The sequence below is a fragment of the Saccopteryx bilineata genome, chromosome 4 (genome assembly GCF_036850765.1).
Source record: "Saccopteryx bilineata isolate mSacBil1 chromosome 4, mSacBil1_pri_phased_curated, whole genome shotgun sequence".
In the NCBI taxonomy this organism is placed as follows: domain Eukaryota; kingdom Metazoa; phylum Chordata; class Mammalia; order Chiroptera; family Emballonuridae; genus Saccopteryx; species Saccopteryx bilineata.
Window position 1 is genome coordinate 87,946,165 of NC_089493.1, and position 20,727 is coordinate 87,966,891.

General features: G+C 38.5%; 1 protein-coding gene across 4 annotated transcripts in view; it reads right to left on the reverse strand.

Annotated features, from left to right (window-relative positions):
* FMN1 (formin 1) overlaps window positions 1-20,727 on the reverse strand; it is a 458,403-nt gene that overhangs the window by 177,265 nt on the left and 260,411 nt on the right. The window lies entirely within an intron of this gene.

A 20,727-nucleotide genomic window follows, 5' to 3' on the forward strand; every position in this document is an offset into this window, starting at 1 on the left:
TATTATTTCTTCAAGTAAGATTGTGATTCCTTGCTCTCTCTTTTCTCCTTCTGGTACCCCTTAGATATGGATGTTGTTATGCTTTATACTGTCCCAAAGGTCCTTCAAACTATCCTTATTTTTTAAAATTCTTTTTTTCTTTTTGCTGCTCTGAGTGTTTTTTTTTCTACCTTGTCTTCCAAATTCCTGATTTGATCCTCTGCTTCACCCAACCTACAGCTCATTTCTTCCAGTGCATTCTTCATTTCAGATATTGTATTCTTTAATTCTGACTGATCCTTTTATCTTGGCTTCTGTGTCCTTTTTCAAGCCATTGATGATACTTATAACCATTACTTTGAATTCTATATCTGATAAATTGCTTGTCTGTTGATATGTGGTGTAATAAGTGTCCTATCAGGTTTTTCCATTTTAGAGTATTTTATTTTTCTGAATTTTGTGTTTATTATTAACATTGCTTGAAAAAATAGTTTTGCCACAAATGTATGATTATAAAAAATTCTTTGGCTTTTATGTTTTTAATTTCAGACCAATAAATCATTCTGTTGTGACTTTTTTTCCCATATAAACTAAATATCATGTTTAAGGTTGTTTTTGTAAGGTTATTGTTGAAACTTTGTTCTCCCATACATTTTTAAAAAAAAAATAATTTTGTCAAATTCTAAATAATCCTTTAAAGATTCTAACTGGAATTACTTTAAAGCTACAATTGGCCTGACCTGTGGTGGCTCAATGGATAAAGGTTTTGACCTGGAATGCTGAGGTCGCCAGTTTGAAATCCTGGGCTTGCCTGGTCAAGGCACATATGGGAGCTGATGCTTCCTGCTCCTCCCCCATTCCCCTCTCTCTTTCTCTCTGTCTCTCTTAAAATGAATAAAAAATAAAAAATAAATTAAACTACAATCATATTGGCATTAACTTACATCTTTATAATATTAATTTTCCTATTCAGGAAGAGAATATATCTCTCTCTTTATTTAGGTCTATTTTAGTGCTTTTAATAAATAATTCTTTTAAAATTTTATTTAGACAATTAATTTTAATGGGGTGACATTGATCAACTAGAGTACATAGATTCAGAGAAAACATTTCGAGATCATTTTGACATTTGATTAGGTTGTATACTCATCACCCAAAGTCAAATTGCCCTCTGTCACCTTTTACTTGGTTTTCTTTATGTCCCTCCCCTCCTCCACCTTCTCCCTCTCTTCCCTTCCCTTCCCCCTGGTAACCACCACACTCTTGTCCATGTCCATGAGTCTCAATTTTGTGTCCCACATATGCACGGAACCATACAGTTCTTAATTTTTTTTCTGATTTACTTATTTCACTCAGTATAATGTTATCAAGGTCCATCCATGTTGTTGTAAATGATCCTATGTCATCATTTCTTATGACTGAGTGGAATTCCACGGTATAAATGTACCACATCTTCTTTATCCAATCATCTATTGAAGGGCTTTTTGGTTGTTTTCATGTCTTGGCCACTGTGAACAATGCTGCAATGAACATGGGGCTGCATATGTCTTTACATACCAATGTTTTTGAGTTTTGGGGGTATATACCCTGTAGAGGGATTGCTGGGTCATATGGTAGTTATATTCTTAATTTTTTGAGAAACTACTATACTTTCTTCCATAATGGTTGTACTACTTTACATTCTCACCAACAGTGAATGAGGGTTCCTTTTTCTCCACAGCCTCTCCAACACTTGTTATTACCTGTCTTGTTGATAATAGCTCATCTAACAGGTGTGAGGTCGTATCTCATTGTAGTTTTGATTGGCATTTCTCTAATAACTAATGATGATGAGCATCTTTTCATATATCTATTGGCCATTTGTATTTCTTCCTACAAGTGTCTGTTCATGTCCTCTTCCTATTTTTTTTTTTTTTTTTGTATTTTTCTGAAGCTGGAAATGGGGAGGCAGTCAGACAGACTCCCGCATGCGCCTGACCGGGATCCACCCAGCACGCCCACCAGGGGGCGATGCTCTGCCCATCTGGGGCATTGCTCTGTTGCATCCAGAGCCACTCTAGCGCCTGAGGCAGAGGCCAAGGAGCCATCCCCAGTGCCTGGGCCATCTTTTGCTCCAATGGAGCCTCGGCTGCGGGAGGGGAAGAGAGAGACAGAGAGGAAGGAGAGGGGGAGGGGTGGAGAAGCAGATGGGCGCCTCTCTTGTGTGCCCTGGCCGGGAATTGAATCCGGGACTTACGCACGCCAGGCCGACGCTCTACCACCGAGCCAACCGGCCAGGGCCCTCTTCCCATTTTTTTATTGGACTGTTTGCTTGTTTGTTGTTGATTTTTTTGAGTGCTTTGTATATTTTGGCTGTTAGGCCCTTATCTGTACTGTTGTTTGAAAATATAATCTCCCATTTAGTTGGCTGTCTGTTTGTTTTGTTGACAGTCTCTTTTGCTGTGCAAAAACTTCTTCGTCTGATGTAGTCCCATTCATTTATCTTTGCCTTCACTTCCCTTGCCTTTGGAATCAAATTCATAAAATGCTCTTTATGGCCAAGGTCCATGAGTTTAGTACCTATGTTTTCTTCTATGTAATTTATTGTTTCAGGACTTATATTTAGGTCTTTGATCCATTTTGAATTAATTTTAGTACAAAGGGACAAATTGTAGTAGAGTGTCATTCTCCTGCATGTGGCTCTCCAGTTTTCTCAGCACCATTTATTGAAGACGCTTTCTTTTCTCCACTGTGTATTTTGGCTCCTTTATTAAAGATTATTTGACTGTATATATGTGATTTTATTTCTGGGCTCTCTATTCTGTTTCATTGGTCTGAGTATCTATTTTTCTGCCAATACCATGCCGTTTTGATTGTCGTGGCTCTATAATATAATTTGAAGTCAGGTATTGTAATGCCCTACCTTTGTTCTTTGTCCTTAGGATTACTTTGGCTATTCGTTGTTTTTTTTTTTATATATATAGTTCCATATAAACCTGATGATTTTTTGTTCCATTTCTTTAAAAAATAACATTGGAATTTTGATGGGAATTGCATTAAATTTGTATATCGCTTTGGGTAATATGGTCATTTTGACTATATTTATTCTTTCTATCCAAGAAAAAGGAGTATTTTTTCATTTCATTGTATCTTTTTCGATTTCCCTTAACAATGCTTTGTAGTTTTCATTATATATATATGTCCCTTACATTTTTTTGTTATGTTTATTCCTAGGTATTTTATTTTTTGTTGTTGTTGTTGCAACTGTAAAAGGGATTATTATTCTGAGTTCATTTTCTGATGTTTCATCATTTGCATATAGGGAGGTAATAGACTTCCGTATATTAATTTTGTATCCTGTGACCTTACTGTATTAGTTTATTGTTTCTAATGATCTTTTTGTGGAATCTTTGGGGTTTTCAATGTACGGGATTATATCATCTGCAAAAAGTGAAACTTTTACTTCTTCATTCCCAATATGAATGCCTTTTATTTCTTTCTCTTGACTGATTGCTCTGGAATCAGTCTAGAACTTCCAGCACTACATTGAGTAAAAGTGGAGAGAGTGGGCAGCCTTGTCTTGTTCCTGATTTTAGAGGAAAAGTCTTCAGTTTTTTGGCATTTAATATGATGTTAGCTGATGGTTTGTAATAAATGGCCTTTATTATGTTGAGATATTTTCCTTCTATACCCATTTTGTTGAGTGTTTTAAACATAAAATGATGTTGTATTTTATCGAATGCCTTTTCTGCATCTATTGATAGGATCATATGGTTTTTGTTCTTTGTTTTGTTGATATGGTGTATTATGTTAACTGTTTTACATATGTTGAACCATCCTTGTGATTCTGGGATAAACCCCACTTGATCATGATGAATTATTTTTTTAATATGTTGCTGTATTTGATTTGCTAGTATTTTGTTCAGGATTTTAGCATCTGTATTCATTAGAGATATTGGTCTGTAGTTTTCTTTTTTTTGTATTGTCCTTGCCAGGTTTTAGTATGAGGGTTATGTTGTCCTCATAAAATGTGTTTGGAAGTATTGCTTCTTCTTCAATTTTTTGGAAGATTTTGAGTAGAATAGGAACCAAGTCTTCTTTAAATGTTTGATAGAATTCACTAGTATAGCTGTCTGGCCCTGGACTTGAGCTTTTTGATAGTTGTTTCTATTTCCTCCCTGCTTATGGGTCAGTTTAGGCTTTCTGCTTTTTTATGACTCAGTCTAGGAAGATTGTATTGTTCTAGGATTTATCCATTTCTTCTAGATTGTTAAATTTGGTGGCATATAATTTTTTGTAGTATTCTACAATAATTCTTTGCATATCTGTAATATCTGTGGTGATTTCTCCTCTTTCATTTTGGATGTTGTTTATAAGAGTCCTTTCTCTTTTTTCCTTAGTGAGTCTTGCCAAGGGTTTGTCAATTTTGTTGATCTTTTCAAAGAACCAGCTCCTGTTTTATTGATTTTTCTATAGTTTTTCTGTTCTCTATTTCATTTCTTTCTACTCTTTTATTATTTGTTTTCTTCTGCTGGTTTTGGTTTGCCTTTGTTCTTCTTTTTCCAGTTCCTTAAGATGTGATGTTAAGTTGTTTACTTGGGCTCTCTCTTGTTTGTTCATAAAAGCCTATAGTGATATGAACTTTCCTCTTATTATTGCTTTTACTGCATCCCAGAGATTCTGATATGTTGTATTGTCATTCTCATTTGTCTGTATGTATCTTTTGATCTCTGCTTTTATTTCTTCTTTGACCCACTTATTTTTTAGAAGTATGTTGTTTAATTTCCAGATTTTTGTGGGTTTGTTTACTTCTTTTTTTGCAGTTGAATTCTAGTTTCAAAGCTTTATGGTCAAAACATATGCTTGGTATAATTTCAATCTTTGTATAAATTTGTTGATGTTAGTTTTGTGGCCCAACATATGGTCAATTCTTGAGAATGTTCCATGTACACTGGAGAAAAATGTATACTCTGGCATTTGGGGATAAAATGTCCTATAGATGTCCATCATATTCAATTGTTTTAGTGTTTCATTTAAGGCCAATATTTCTTCATTGATTTTCTGTTTGGATGAAGATCTAGAGCCATGAGCAGTGTATTGCAGTCTCCAAATATGATTGTATTTTTGTCAGTTTTTATTTTTAGATCTGTTAGTAGATGTCTTATATACTTTGGTGCTCCTTAGTTGTTGCATATATATTAAGAAGTGTTATGTCTTCTTGATTCAATGTCCCCTTTATCATTATGAAATGACTATCTTTGTTTCTGATTACATTTGCTATCTTGTAGTCAGCATTGTTAGATATGAGTATGGCTACACCGACTTTTCTTTGGATGTTTTTGCTTGGAGAATCATTTCCCAACCTTTCACTTTGAATTTGTTTTTATCCTTGTAACTTAGATGTGTTTCTTAAAGGCAGCATACAGTTGGATTTTCTTTTTTAATCCATTCTGCTACTTTGTGTCTTTTTATTGGTGAGTTAAATTTATTTATATTTAATGTAATTATTGATACTTGAGGGTTTCCTATTGCCATTTTATATATTGCTTTCTTATAGCTCTGTATCTTGTTTGGTTCTTCTCTTTTGTTTTTATGTCATTTGTTTTTGTTTGTTTGTATCTCATACTTCTTTCCTCTGTTTCTTCTATTTTTAAGTCGTGTATTTTTGTAGTGGTTTTTTCAGGGGCAGTTACCATTAGGTAATAAAAAGGATATATATCATATTCATTGTAGTACATTATCTCATGAGTGCTTCTGCACTCCATCCTCTTTTGCCACTGATAATCTTTGTCCTCTCCCCTTTTTTGTTTTTCATTGTCACAGATTAATCTTGTTTTTATTGTGATCTTGTTGGAGCTTTTATTTGTGATTTTGTTTTGTTTTGTTCTTTGTATCTGGTTGGATAACCCCCTTTAGTATTTCCTGAAGTGGGGGTTTTCTGGTGATAAATTCCCTCATCTTTTCTGTATCTGTGAATGTTTTATTTCCCCTTTGTATTTGAAGGATAGCTTTGATGGATATAGTATGCTTGGCTGGAAGTTCCTCTCTTTCAATATTTCAATATTCAAATATTTACTTTATAAATATTATGGTACACTCTCTTCTGGCTTGTAGAGTTTCTGCTGAGAAATCTGATGATAATCTAATGAGCCTTTCTTTATATGTTGTATTCTTCTTTTCCCTTGCTGCCTTGAAGATTTTTTCTTTGTCATTGGTTTGTGATAATTTCATTACAATGTATCTTGGAGTAGGTCTGTTTAGGTTAGCAGTGGTTGGCAAACTCATTAGTCAACAGAGCCAAATATCAACAGTACAACAATTGAAATTTCTTTTGAGAGCCAAATTTTTAAAACTTAAACTATATAGGTAGGTACATTCCTTATCAGGTAGTGCCACATGTGGTATTTTGTAGAAGAGCCACACTCAAGGGGCCAAAGAGCCTCATGTGGCTCATGAGCCGCAGTTTGCTGACCAAGGGGTTAAGGTAATTCAGTGTTTTGTTTGCTTCTTGGATTTGAGGCTCTAATTCTTTCCATAGGCTTGGGAAGTTCTTGTTTATTATTTGTTTGAATATGTTCTCCATTCCATTTTCTCTCTCTTCTCCTTCTGATATACCCATTATTCTTATGTTGCTCTTTCTGATGAAGTCAGACAATTCCTGTATGGCTTTCTCATTTTTTAAATTTGTGAGTCTCTCTCCTCTTCTCTCTGTAGTGTCTCTAGTTGTCTGTCTTCTATGTCACTAATTCTCTCCTCTATCTGGCCTCTTCTATTAGCTAAGCTTGTTATCTCGTTTTTCAGTTCATGTATTGAGTTCATCTCTGTTTGGTTCTTTTATTGTTTAAATTTCCTTGGTGATGTATTCTTTTTGTTCATTTAATTTTTTTTGAGCTCTCTAAATTGCCTTTCTTGTATTTCCCTGAGTATTTTTAGAACTTCAATTTTTAATTCTCTATTGGTTAACTCCAAGGTTTCCAAGCAATTAAAAATTTTTCCTAGAGATTTTCCATCATCTATCTGAGCTATATCTCTGCCTTTTGTATCCATAATATTTGATTTTTTCCCCTTAATGGCATCTGAGAGGGGTATTGTTACTAACACTAATAAGAGATAATTTAAAAAAATAAAATAAAAATTGAAAAGATACAGTGAAAAAATGAAAATTCTTGTATAAGTGGAACAAAAACTACAGAGAATAGGGAGCCAGAACTGAGGGAAAATGACAAAGAGATAAAAAATGAAGTAAAAAACATGCAAAATGCCACAAAGAAAAATATGAATCCAAAATAAAATAATTTGTTGATAAATGATGATTGAATGAGAGAAAAAGAAAAAGAGAAAAAAAAGTTAAGGTTTTTGAAATGTAACCCTAATAAAAAAAAAACAAGAATGAAAAATGTAACAACTATGGATAACAAAGTTCAAAAGGAAAAGGAAAGAATAAAACATGAAGAAGATAAAATGACCAAGTGGAAAAAAAGAAAAAAGTTATGAAAAATATAATTTTTTCCTGGTTTTGAGAGGTAGCTTTTTCTCCCCCCAGCAGGTGGTGCTGTATTACAGGGTTTTGCCCCTGTGGGGCTCTTGAGTAGTGATTTGCTGTTGTGTCACTATGGCAATGAATTAGGCTGGGCCTCAGTCCCATTGGTAGGCAGGGCTTGTTAGGGTTTGGAGGCACTGATAATGGGAGACTCAGTTAGTTTTCCAGGTGCCTCTCCCCATGGCTCCCCCTCCTAGCTAGCAGCCTGGAGACTTAGCTGTGAGGTTTGCCCCAGCCGCTGCTTGCAGAGCAAGAGGCTCTAAGAGCAGACAAGTCCTTCCTCCAGTACTGCTCAAAGCACAGTTCTGGATAAGACTGTGCAAGCCAAAACCACCAGCGACAGCAGGCAGGGCGGGGAGCCGATTGAAGATCTGGCACCTTTTTAAGGGCCCCTGGGCATGTCTAGTATGCCTCAGTGCTCCGCAGGTCTAATCTCCACAAGCTTCTCCCTAGTGCCGTTTGATAGCCCACAACAAGCCATGTGCGCGCCTAGCCCCCACGACTTGCACCCAGCCCCCACAACTTCCATAGTGCTCAAGGAGATCAGCTCCTGACCACTTAGGTGCACAATGCCTGTGATCTCAGTCAGTGCTGGGAATGCAGGAATGTGCTTTGAGACCTGTATCAGCTGGCAGAGGTGCCCTGCCTGGACAGGTCCATGCCTAGGGATCCCGACCCTTGTGTACTTTCCATGCTGTTGGTTGGGGAGCCAGAAATGCTGGATGTCCACCTCTGATAATCTCGGGCTTAGCCCTCCAGCCCGCAAGCACACGCACCCATGCCAGAGGTGCCAGGTGCAGCCACTCACACACCACCCATGATCGTGGACCCGGGAGAGCATAAAGCTTCTCTGGTGCCAGCCTCCATGGGCAACCTGCATTGGCAACCTCCGTTGGAGCCTGCCGCCTGAGCATGCCCAGCATCCGCAGTCTCAGGCTGAACTGGCATGCTCTCTTCTCTGCTTGATCATCCGCCGTAGCCCAGCTTCTTCCCTCTGCCTTGGATCCTCCGTTTCTCTCGGTTCCAGATGGAAGCGGCCCTTCCTCAGATCAATGAGGAAAGTGGAATACTCCGTTCTCCATCTTATTTCCTTCAGAGTGGATTATATATTCAGCCACCTTTTCACCCAATCATACCTTTGTCTGTTTGTCTGGTGTGCGTATATTTCAGGTGCTCCTGAGATTTTTTTCTCTGTCTTTAGATGTTGAATTTGTTGAAATTTCAAGGGGAGATATCTAGAGTACCCCTCATGGCGCCATTTCTCTGACATCACCCCTAATACAATAATTTTTTAATACATTTCAGAATTCAGTGTTCTGAATACCTTGTTTATGGTCTTCACATTTGTATGAGAAAAACTGGTCTGTAATTTCTTTTTTATTTCTTGTTGTTATCTGGTAATGTTATCAAGACTATATTATCTTTGAATGTAACATTTTCTAGTCTGAAAAGTATTTTGTGTACAAAGGAAATGTTTGGTGTAATAAAACCATCTAGGCCTGGCAATTTTTTTGTGGTACTATTTCAAATTACTGATCCAATTTCTTTACTATTTACTAGATGCTTTCATATTCTATATCTTGTTGAGTATGTTTTAATAATTTATATTTTTCTAGAAAGTTATTTCATGTGATTTTCATGTATTCACAAAAGTTAGCTCATGGTATTGTCTTATACATTTCTATTGCACCCATGGTCACATTCATTTTGACTTTTCTAATACCATTATTTCTTTGCTTTGTTCAATCTCACTGAATAATTGTAAATTTTATTATTGTTTTCAAAGAACAAACACTTGACTTTATTAATTTTCTCTATTGTATTTAATTTTTTAAATGCCATTCTCATCTTTTAAAGTGTATTAGGTTAATCTATATGAAAACTATAAATATCTGATTACATTTGACCTACAAAAATGACTTTTCCTGTTGGGCAACCTAGTATTTGCTTGTAATTTAGTTGGTTTTTCACTTTCTAGCTATTAATTTTAGAAGCTTAATTTATTTTTTACCTTTCCTTTTTCTAATATAATCACTTACAACCATACATTTCAGCTATATCCTATGAGTCTTGATAACCAGTATTTTTTGAGCATTTATAAATGTTTTCTGAATCCCATGTAATGTGTTACTCAAATCAGAAGTTCTTTACAGGTGTAAATGTAAATTTTAAAAGCAAGGAGGCTTTCACTATAAACATACTACGTTGTAATTTTGTTTTTGATATATGATTTCCAACCTAATTTCCTTGTGATCAAAGGATGTGGTCTATATTAAAAATTGCTTGAAATATGTTGAGATTTATAGGATCTTTGCTTTTTCTTAAGTCTTTTAATACTACTTGACTTTTATATTATATTCATGTATTATTTGGACAAAAATTAATAAAGCATAATAACTAATTTGATCTATTTAGTTAATATAGAAACCAAACTAAAATATCATACATTAAGAGTTTCATTGTTACTGAAATCACTCATTCTATACATGTTTGTATTTATTTATAGCTTATCATGGTCTAAATGGACTTAAGAAGGCGGCCTTATATACATTGCCTGTTAATAGCTAGCATACTTAAAATTGTACCAAATTACCGTGAAAGCAAATAAAAGAAGTACTAGAAAGTGGAAACCAATTTTATTATTTTTTCTGTTCTATTGCATAATTTTCTCTTGGTATACTTTGAAGACATTTACCTCTGAACATCGAACTTAAATTCATTTGCTTTAATTACATATTTTTGTCTGAGTGACACACAGAGAAATGATAGGGTAAACGAAAGCTCAGGTAGCTCTCTGGGGACCCAGGAGCCATTGCTGAGAGAGAAATGAGGCTTCTGAGAGGAAACCAACCTTCTGTTCTCTTTTAAGGGTGAAGAGGATTTTTCTTTTATCTTATTCCTTCCTATTCCTGATGTAATGTTGACAGTGGTGATAGTATGATGGCAGCAGCAAAGCTAAACACTTCACATAAATTACTTTAATTCTCATAATCACTCATTGACATAGGTAGTATCATTATTCTCAGTTTGTAGGTGATGGAACTGTACAGAGGAGTCTTAGTGAGATGAAGGGATTTGCCCCATGCATAAAGTAATGACTCAGAAAGAAAAAGGCCTATGAGGTTTTCAGAAATTGCTGTTGAACCACAACACTACCACCTTCCATACTTAGACCAGTTGTGATTCTTGGTGCATGCAGTGTGTCTGACGAAGCAGCTGGTCAGGGACCCGGAGCCCAGGTATCTATCACAGACTTGTCACTGGCTTCTTGGTGGCTCTGAGGGAAACAATCTTAGCTGACAGTATGTGCTATCTGAGTCCTATCTCCTTCTCTGCGTAACTTTAGCTTCAGAGGCTCATCATTTTCTTTAGTGGCAACTGAATGGCTCTGTCCTACAGGGCTGAACTGTTGCAATACCTCCACACCCAAAGAGTATATATAATGCACAACAAAAGCATCGTGTGGCCCAGTCTCTGCAGTGTCTCTGAGCATCGTATGCTTTAGGCATTTCGTTGCTACATTCTGAATCACATTCTTCTCTAATCAACACTCTCAATGTCTCATTTTTTCCATTCGTAAGATGATTGTAGTACATACAGAGTGAACTATTTTTAATGAGCCCCAGCTCTAGCAATGTGGCTTTCAGTTGGCTTCATCTTAATAAATCTTTCTTTGTTAATTAATGTACCTTATCCTTATGTTTCTGAGTTGAAGAAGGAAGAGGAGGACCACACCCAGAGTGGAGGATCCAAAACCCTTCAGCGTCAATATGCATGCAATAACCATTTGAAAACACAGTTTAAAAGTTTTTGTGCTTGTTGTAAACTAAGGAAGTTGTACAAAAGAGTCTACAAGAGAGTAAAAAGTGATGTGATAATTAGGTCATGAATTAACCCCCTGGTACTTGCAGCTCTATACTATTTTTAAAGACCCCCTTTTCGCCTCCTAGGATATTTTGCACATGCAAAATGCCTAATGTGACTAATAAGGTACCTAGCATAAAAGTTAATTAATGAAAATGAAAACACTAAAACTCAGGTTATTTAGTAACCAGGGCCTGGAGCCAGGTCCCAATTAAACCATTCTTCTGGTGAAGGAAGGGATCAAAATGCCCAATAGATTCCATCTGGCTGCTTTCTGTGGGTCAGTCTAGAGCCTCATGTCCTTTTCAAACTTGCCTTTCCAACCTCTCCTTTCCAACACAATGAGGAGCTAGGGGCAGTCCTCCTGACCCGGTGCTGCAGGACTCCCAGACTCTCCCACTCACATGCAAGGGGCTTGGCAGCTAAGGAATCCAGCTGTACTCAAGCACAATTCACTCACTCTTCCCAGCCCAATCCCTTTTGTCATTCATTCCACCAGAGATGCTGAACCCTCCAATCCCAATTGTACCCCACTGAGGAGCTCCGATAATGGTCCTGGCAGAGCTGTGGCTTTTTATAACTTCTGGCAGGGGCCTCACTGACCCATAACGTGGCTACACACATGATTTCTTCTCATACTGTCTTTGTAAATTGACCATGGCTAACCTTGCTGCCCTACTCAGATCAATCAGAATAACATTTCTTTAGCTGCTGCATGCTGGCAGCCTCCCGGGCTGAGGTGTGACTCAGAGTCAGGCTCAGATACTGAAGGCAGATTTTTGGTTTTCAGTGGTCTCAGGTTTCTCTGCTTTTATCACAGTTGGTGAGCTTTGTTGGGCCCCGTTTATAGCCATGCAAATTAGCCTCAGCTGGAGAGAAATCAGGTCAGACCCAAATGAAATCAAGCTCTGGGCCAGGAGGTATGTTATCAAAAATTGGAAGTGTGGCCACAGTACTGGGGTTGAGCCAGACTGTCCTAAGAAACGTGGGGCCTGACCAGGCGGTGGTGCAGTGGATAGAGCGTCAAACTGGGATGCTGAGGACCCAGGTTCAAGACCCCGAGGTCACCAGCTTGAGTGCAGGCTCATCTGAGCAAAGCTCACTAGCTTGGACCCAAGGTCGCTGGCTCGAGCAAGGGTTTACTCAGTCTCCTGAGGCCCGCGGTCAAGGCACATATGAGAAAGCAATCAATGAACAACTACGGTGTTGCAACAAAAAACTGATGATTGATGCTTCTCATCTCTCTGTTCCTGTCTGTGTGTCCCTGTCTATCCCTCTCTCTGACTCTGTAAAAAATAAAAAAAAAAGAAAAGAAAAGAAACATGTGGGCAGCTCTGTCAGGTGAAACCTGAATCTTAGCTTGGCCTCTGGACCCTGCAAAACCCTGAGAGATGGAGGGGAAGATGGAAAGGGGTATACCCACCAAGAGGGCTGGCTGCTCAACCAATGGCAGTGCTGCCAAATACATTTTTTTTTATTAAGTAGAGACAAGTGTGAGGAAGGAAAATATCACATCTTTGAAAGAAGAAACAGTGTGGTTGTGAGGCTGGTTTGTCGTAAATCCCATATTATTAACAAGGCAAGGTCCAAATTCAAGACTTTATTCTACATACACACTTGTATACAATCAGTTTTAAAATGTATATGTGAAGATGTCTGTGGGGAAAACAGCTGTGTTAGGCTTGCTCGCTGGTTTCCTGGCTGCAAGCACTTTGCATAATTAGTGTGTGAGCATGTGGCAGAAAGCCACGTGTGTGTCTCTATGAAAAGCTCTGGGTGTTTTCCCTCAGAGGTGATTCTCCCAGGTTGCTCTCCTGCCACCACGAGGTGTGGTTCCCTGACTCCCTCGGCCGCCACCACCCTGAGGGGTGGTTTTCCTGATTTCTTGCCCTCCACTGTGAAAGTGGTTTTCCTTTGTTTATTCGCTCAACTGTGTTTGTGAACCTCCAATAAATGGGTGTGCCCCAAAGCTTTCCAGCTCCTCAGTTTCTCTACCGTCTGCCCAAATCCAATGTGGACCTGCCCAGGCCTCGAGCACCAGCATTACACCATCCACATACAGATATAATCAGGTACGTTGCATATGGAAAGCATCTTTAAAAACATCCACTCTAGATGCCATGACCGTAACAGAAACTAAGGCCAGAGAGGTTACGTGATTGGACACACGTGACCAACCTTGGACTCAGGCGCCTATTCCACTGCAGTGTTCCTCATCATTCAGTACCTCAGTACCCAGCACACAAAGAAACTTGTTTTAGTTTAAAATAATTCTTATACATTTATGTCTCTTAACACCGAGGGGTTTACAGAAGTCCTAACAGTCATTCCCTGAGCTCCCGTATACTGATGACCCATACAACACCGTGCTGATGGTGTCAGACAGCTGAGCTCTCAGACCAGGTCTGGCCCCGAAGGCTCAGGTGTTGGCCCACAAGGGCATCCACCAGCCCTCGAATAACAAAAACAAAAGTTAGTGGGTCTGCAGGGTTCCCATTTGCAAAGTGGAAGTAATGACCGGATTGTTGGAATTCACCTAACCCAAGTTCTAGTCTTTCGGAAAATAAGAGACCTGAGACCCAGAAAACTGAAGGGACTTGCCCAAGATTCAGTAGTTGGTTCAAGTCAGAGCCAGGAGTAGAAATCAGGTGTACTGACCCCTGGCCAGTGTGCTTCTGTCACTGAACAATGACCAGAGGAGAAAATATAGATTCTCCAAGTGAATTTAAAGTCAGGACTTATAGTTAAATTTAGACCAAAAGCCCATGTGTCAGGTAACTAAGAGCACAGGCTCTGGGGTTGTTGCTGGATTCATTTCCTTACCACTTAAAAGCTCTAGCTTCCTCATATACAAAATGGGAATAATAATAGTAACCAACTTACTGGGTTCTTGTGATGATTAAATAAGTTAATGCATGCAAAGCATTTAACCAAAGATTACTTACTTAACATTAACTATTATTATTACTATTGAAATCTTCAATTAAAAGATACTACATAAATGCAAGTTTCCTAAGACTTCTCTCTGTCCACGTTAAGCACGTACCTGTGAGAACATGTGTGTGCAGGAGCCGTCTTGACCTTTGTATACTGGAGATGTGAACACTTCACAGAGCATTTAGAAGTTCACCTGACAAAGCATCCATGTGACCTGGGTTTGTGACTTAAATACCCATATAACATTTTCACCTATTCTTGTTATCGTTTCACATACTTCTAAGCTTAGAACAGGAGGCCGGAAGAGTCAGTGCCATGATCGAGGTGCCAGCATCAGCTCCCCCTCAAATCACTGTTTAGCACCAGCCTGTGTCACAGTCTAATTTGGAAAAGGATCTGTATCAATCATAAGTGCATGAGGTGCAGGAAAATACAGGCAAGACCTCAAAACTTTCCTCAACGAGATAGAAATAATAAATACTTTTTAAAAAATGCAATTATTTATAATGGTTCTCTCACAGACTATCTTGTAATATCCAAACATTCATCTTTGTTTTCCAGTTAGATAACTCCAGATCCATATTAAAATAAATCTTCAACCCTTGCTGGTTGGCTCAGTTGCTAGAATGTTCTGACATATGAATGTCTTGGGTTCAATTCCTGGTCATGGCACACAAGAAAAGTGACCATCTGCTTCTCTTCTCCTTCCTCTCCCCCTTCTCCTCCTGCAGCCAGTGGCTCAACTGGTTTGAGCATCAGCCCATGGCATTGAGGATAGCTCAGTTGATCCGAGCATTAGCCTTCAGTGCTAAAAATAGCTCAGCTGATTCAAGCATTGGCTCCAGATGGAGTTTCCAGGTGGATCCTGGTCCAGGCACTTGCAGTAGTTTATTTCACTATCTCCCCTCCTCTCACTTGAAAAGGAAAGGAAAGGAATAGAAAGAAATGGAAAGGGAAAGGAAAGGAAAGGAAAGGAAAGGAAAGAAAAAGGAAAGGAAAGGAAAGAAAAAGGAAAGGAAAGAAAAAGGAAAAGGAAAGGAATGGAAAGAAATGGAAAGGAAAGGAAAGGAAAAGGAAAAGGAAAGGAAAAGGAAAAGGAAAGGAAAAGGAAAAGGAAAGGAAAAGGAAAAGGAAAGGAATGGAAAGAAATGGAAAGGAAAGGAAAGAAAAATAAATCTTTACTCCCTTTAAATATGAAGGATTTAAAAAGTTCTCTTGTGTGTGTAGGTGATTCCAGAATTAGTCCCAAAGGGGCCAAGTCTAATACTTCATAAATTTTTGTACTAGTCATTCATTCTAAATTTGGAACTATGTCTACTAATGACTTCTATTCTATTAATACCTACAAGCCTTCCTAATATGCATTTGGCTACCGATACTTTGTGTGGAAAATTTGCTGTGAAATTTGGTCTCGTGGTCTACAATAAAGAAATTGAACAAGACTAATGAGGGTACAGAGGGGCAGTTACTCTCTGGTAGGTTCCACTTCTCAGTGCTCTGGGGAAAATGCTCGTGTAGCTTTCTATCTCAGCATTCTAAGGTGCCCTCTTGTGGTCTGGGGCAGGTAATGAGCATCCTAATGATACTGCCGCTGGCTTGAGGTGCAACTGCAAGATTAAGTTACTGTTTAACAGCCAACAGAGAAACATAGTTGAACTCCAAAAATAATATTCGAATTTAACTTTCTGAAAGAAACATTGATATCCACACTTGACAAGTTCTAACCACCTTTTCTTTTTTCCAACAAGTAAACAAAGTAAAAGTACAACTTAACTTTTGGGGCCATCTTATTTCCAAAATTTACAAGGCAGAATTTCTGTAAACTGGTGCCTGTCACGGACTAGAAGCTCCCGTTTGCTCTCAGTACATTTTCCAGTGAGGAGCCTTTAAGCTGAAGAACAGGAAAACCCTGATCATTCTAGCTATCACTCAAGGAATCTGGACATGGCACCAACCCCTCAAGGTCCTATATTGGTGCAATCAACACACGAGCAAGTTGTTTCACTCATTTCTATAGATGATAACCCCTAACTTCATTGCTCATTTTTTCAAGCACACATGAGTAATATAAAGGGGGCTGCAAACTCATCCTCATTCCTGAAGGCGGGCGGGGGGGGGAATAATGCATATAACTTACTGAAGCAGCTGGAAAAATTATCTTTGTACACAAAAGCTGAAATTATATAAACTTGGAAGGCAACAGGTTATGAAACCCTATAAATTTATGTTCAGGCTTCCAAACAATGTTCCCCTTCCACCCTTCTCCGCTCCCCACTCAACTGAGACACCAAGTCTGGGTTTTGAGAATTACAGCTATGATCCTCGCCAAAGTGACCAAATTACAACTGATGGCTTTGGCTCCAGGATGTTTTAACAGACTAGTATCTGCTGAACCACCCCTCCCAACTCAACTCACACTCCCCCCACCACCAAGTGCTCAGGGAAGAGACTATTTTATTATTCTTAAAAAATATTTATCAAAAAGTGGAGGGAGAGGAATGATTTTATGTATCTTACAGAGGAGGAAATAGGCACAGAGATTATTTACAATTCAAAGTGAGATCGTGACATTTCAAGAGAAGAATATTGGCAGGTCATGCTGATTTTCTGAGAGTTGTTGGGCAAGTTTAAAAGCAACTGGAAAGTTTATCAGAGTAGCTCCTTCCTTGACAGGCACCAGAAGAAAGCATCTCAGACAATGGAGGCAGATTTCTGGATCCTTGTCCAGGTACTGACCCATCTTTCCCAGGAACAAAGTTAACTGAGAGGCAGCGTAAATATGGCCATGCTAACTGTAGAAACTCTTATTTAACAGTGTAAAATGATTACATAAATCAATGAAGGATGAACTACTAGATTCTGTGTATGTCATTAGAGAAAGTTGTGAAATTCTATAAACTGAAAATCTGGAACGCTATAGAGATTACCCTTTGCAGATAGCTTCAGGAATGAACATACTAGTGATTGAAGGCTTTCAACAACCTTGTCAGAATCAATATGTTCAAAAATTTCTTTGCAAAGCTTTCATATTAGTTCATAAACTAAGAGAATAATACATAGTTCTAGAGAATACTTAAAGTGCTTTCATAATCATGATTTCACTTTACCCTCATATCAACCCATAAGGATTCCATAGAGAAGAAACCAGTGTGTGAAAGTTAAATACTTGCTCTGAAGGTTATCACAGAGCGAAAAATAGGAGACACTACTAAGTGCTGGTGGTGCCAACAAGACCTGATGTTTTGAACCCTGTTTCTCAATTTGGTGATGGCTATGTTTGTGGTGGCAGAGTGTTCTGGTGTCACAAACGAGGTTGGCACATGCCTGAGTATCCAACAGAAATCTATCATTGTTAGTATTTATTTATAGCTAATATTTAAAATATTGGTAGAGTTGATCTACATATTTTGTTGTTGGAGTTAAATGTAAAACATCTTTTATTCAATCACCCCGATAAATACTGTTATCATCATCATTGTGGCATGTTACAGGTTAAATAAAGGGAAAATGAACATGCTGAGGCTCTCAAGTGTTCATCCTCATCGCCTTCCCAGTTAACAGTGTGTGAACCCTAGAAGTCACTTCATCTTCCTAGGTCTCAGTTTCTCACATGCTAGAGGATGCTATTGAATTAGATGATTCTTAGGCTGGACATTATAGAACAGGATGCAGTCCCAGTGTAAGTATATATGTACCTGTTTACTTCAAACCAGTGCTACTTATAGGAACTTCAAAAATCTAGTAAAGAGGATAAAACTAGAAACTAGTATCCGAATTCAGCAGAATATTGCCAGTTACTTCCAAACTAGGACTGTGACATGTGAAGCGAGATGAAAACCAGACCTATTTAAGTAAGAGACGTTCACATGTAAGTCTCAGGGCCTGCTCAGCCCCTGCAGTCAGGATTCAGAGTACTGGCTGTTTCCGTATCCAACGTGTACTCCATATTGGCCAGTATAAAAGACCTGACCGGCAAGTGTCCCTCTGGTCACCTTGCGTGGGAACCATTTTGTGCTTAAGCTGATGAAGTTGGCCTCCAATGCTGAAACCCCTCAGCAGCTCACAACCTCTCAAATTCACTTTCATTTTCATTTTCAGAGGAAAAGTAAACATCTGACTCTTGGAAAAGACCAAGGGATCCAACCTGAAATCTGGATCATGGGCATGGAAATCTGGCCACAGGCACGGAAGGAAGGCTTATAGGAGGCAGGGTTAAAGTTTCCTGGCATTGATTCAGCTTCCTTTATTTATAACTTAAACCAGGGGTCCCCAAACTTTTACACAGGGGGCCAGTTCACTGTCCCTCAGACCGCTGGAGGGCCGGACTATAAAAAAAACGATGAACAAATCCCTATGCACACCGCACATATCTTATTTTAAAGTAAAAAACCCAAAAAAACAAAATGGGAACAAATACAATATTTAAAATAAAGAACAAGTAAATTTAAATCAACAAACTGACCAGTATTTCAATGGGAACTATGGGCCTGCTTTTGGCTAATGAGATGGACAATGTCCGGTTCCATATTTGTCAGTGCTAGCCGTAACAAGTGATATGACGCGCTTCTGGAGCCATGACGTGTGCATCCCGCGTCACTGGAAGTAGTACTATACATGAGCGATGCCGTGCTTTGAGGTGTCACCACATAGAGTACTCCAGGATGTGGACACATCCTGTGCTCCTCTCACTGACCACCAGTGAAAGAGGTGCCCCTTCCGGAAGTGCAGTGAGGGCCGAATAAATGGCCTCAAGGGGCCGCATGCAGCCCGAGGGCTGCAGTTTGGCGACCCCTGACTTAAACTCTCAGCTCTGAGGTAGGGACACAAAAGTAACTAAGAATCTACGGTGCCTCAAGACCATCAAGCCCAGCAGACTTACCTTCTTGGCTCTACTTAAAAAAAAGGTGGAGACTACACATGTACAGATGATATGGGGTAACAGCAACCTTGCTGCCCAGAAAGATTAAAGAGTTCAAACGAAGGGTGTTTTCCTCCTCAGACAGTAAAACAAATACATCAAGTACTAACTGCCTTAGTGAAAATCCTTTGTTGAATAGGCAAACAATGATAAGAAATAAGAATAGACAACCAAATGCTTTGATCTTTTAAAAATATTAATTCACCAAAACAGATATAATTCATTATATGAGTAAACAACATGTTACCAAGCATCCAAAGAGAGAAACAAAAGAAGTAATGGCAATCTGAGAAGAAATAGAGAATAAAACTAAGTTTACTATGATAATGAGTAAGAATGCATTTAGCAGAGTTCCTGGGGAGTCAGGGAGAGCTTCCGGGAAGTGGCAAATTGAGCTGAGCTTTTGGATTATAGAGATTCTCCTTTTGTCTGTGTAGAAACTAGGGTCCTGTTTCTGTAGACGGCATTTTAAAAAGCCAGCCAGCCTATAAAGCACACCTATTTCCATCTCACACGAGTCTAATTCCGTGGGAACACAGTTTATAGCATATCAGTTGACTTCTTGCCTGGAACTGTTTTAGTAGAAAACTCCACATTGTCCCATGCAATCTGTTTTCTTAAAAGGTTTGTTACAAAATTTAATAATTGCTGGGACCACGTTTTCCTTATGAAAACACAATTTCCAATGGACTTGCAAGGCAAAAAACTCTGATTATAATTTTCATTCACAATTCAAGTCAATGGGAAAATATGATTTCAGTAACGGAAAACTGCATTCAGACATTTGCCATTTTTCCCCATGTAAGGCACAGCTGACTTCACAATCACAATTTTGCCTGAGATATGAACCAGTGGATGAACCCACCAATGTAATTTAAGAATGAAGAGTTGATGATAATGATAATGTCATTCCATATTACACACTTTTCAAAACAGTTCCTCAAATCCTTTTAGATTTGAATTTCACATCATCCTGGTGGGTCAGATGGTCTCAGATATTGTTAATCCTCTTTTATAAAAAGGGAAAATATGATGTAGAGCAGGACAGCCTACCCAAGCTCACATGGCAAATCACTAGCAGAACCAAGTACTTTGTGTTTTCCTCAACACCACCTATGGCTTAAGCCATTATCACAGCACCAATGCAGAGAAATAACAGCAGTGCAGCAACAGTAGCAAGATGAGAACAGCCATCATCTGCTGAGGGCACAATAGTGGGCATGGTTATCTATCTATCTATCTATCTATCTATCTATCTATCTATCTATCTATCTATCTATCTATCTAATCTATCTATCTATCTAATCTATCTATCTATCTATCTATCTATCACCTACTTAATAATTGCTTAGAATAATAACATGAGCAGACATCATCCCATGTCATGGTTAGGGAACCGAGACACAGAGTGGAAGAACTTTGACTTGGGTCACATGGCCGGTGTGTGGCACAGTTACGGTTCAACTTCTTAGCTATCTGGTGACTTCAGAATCTTACAGTTTCTCTCTGG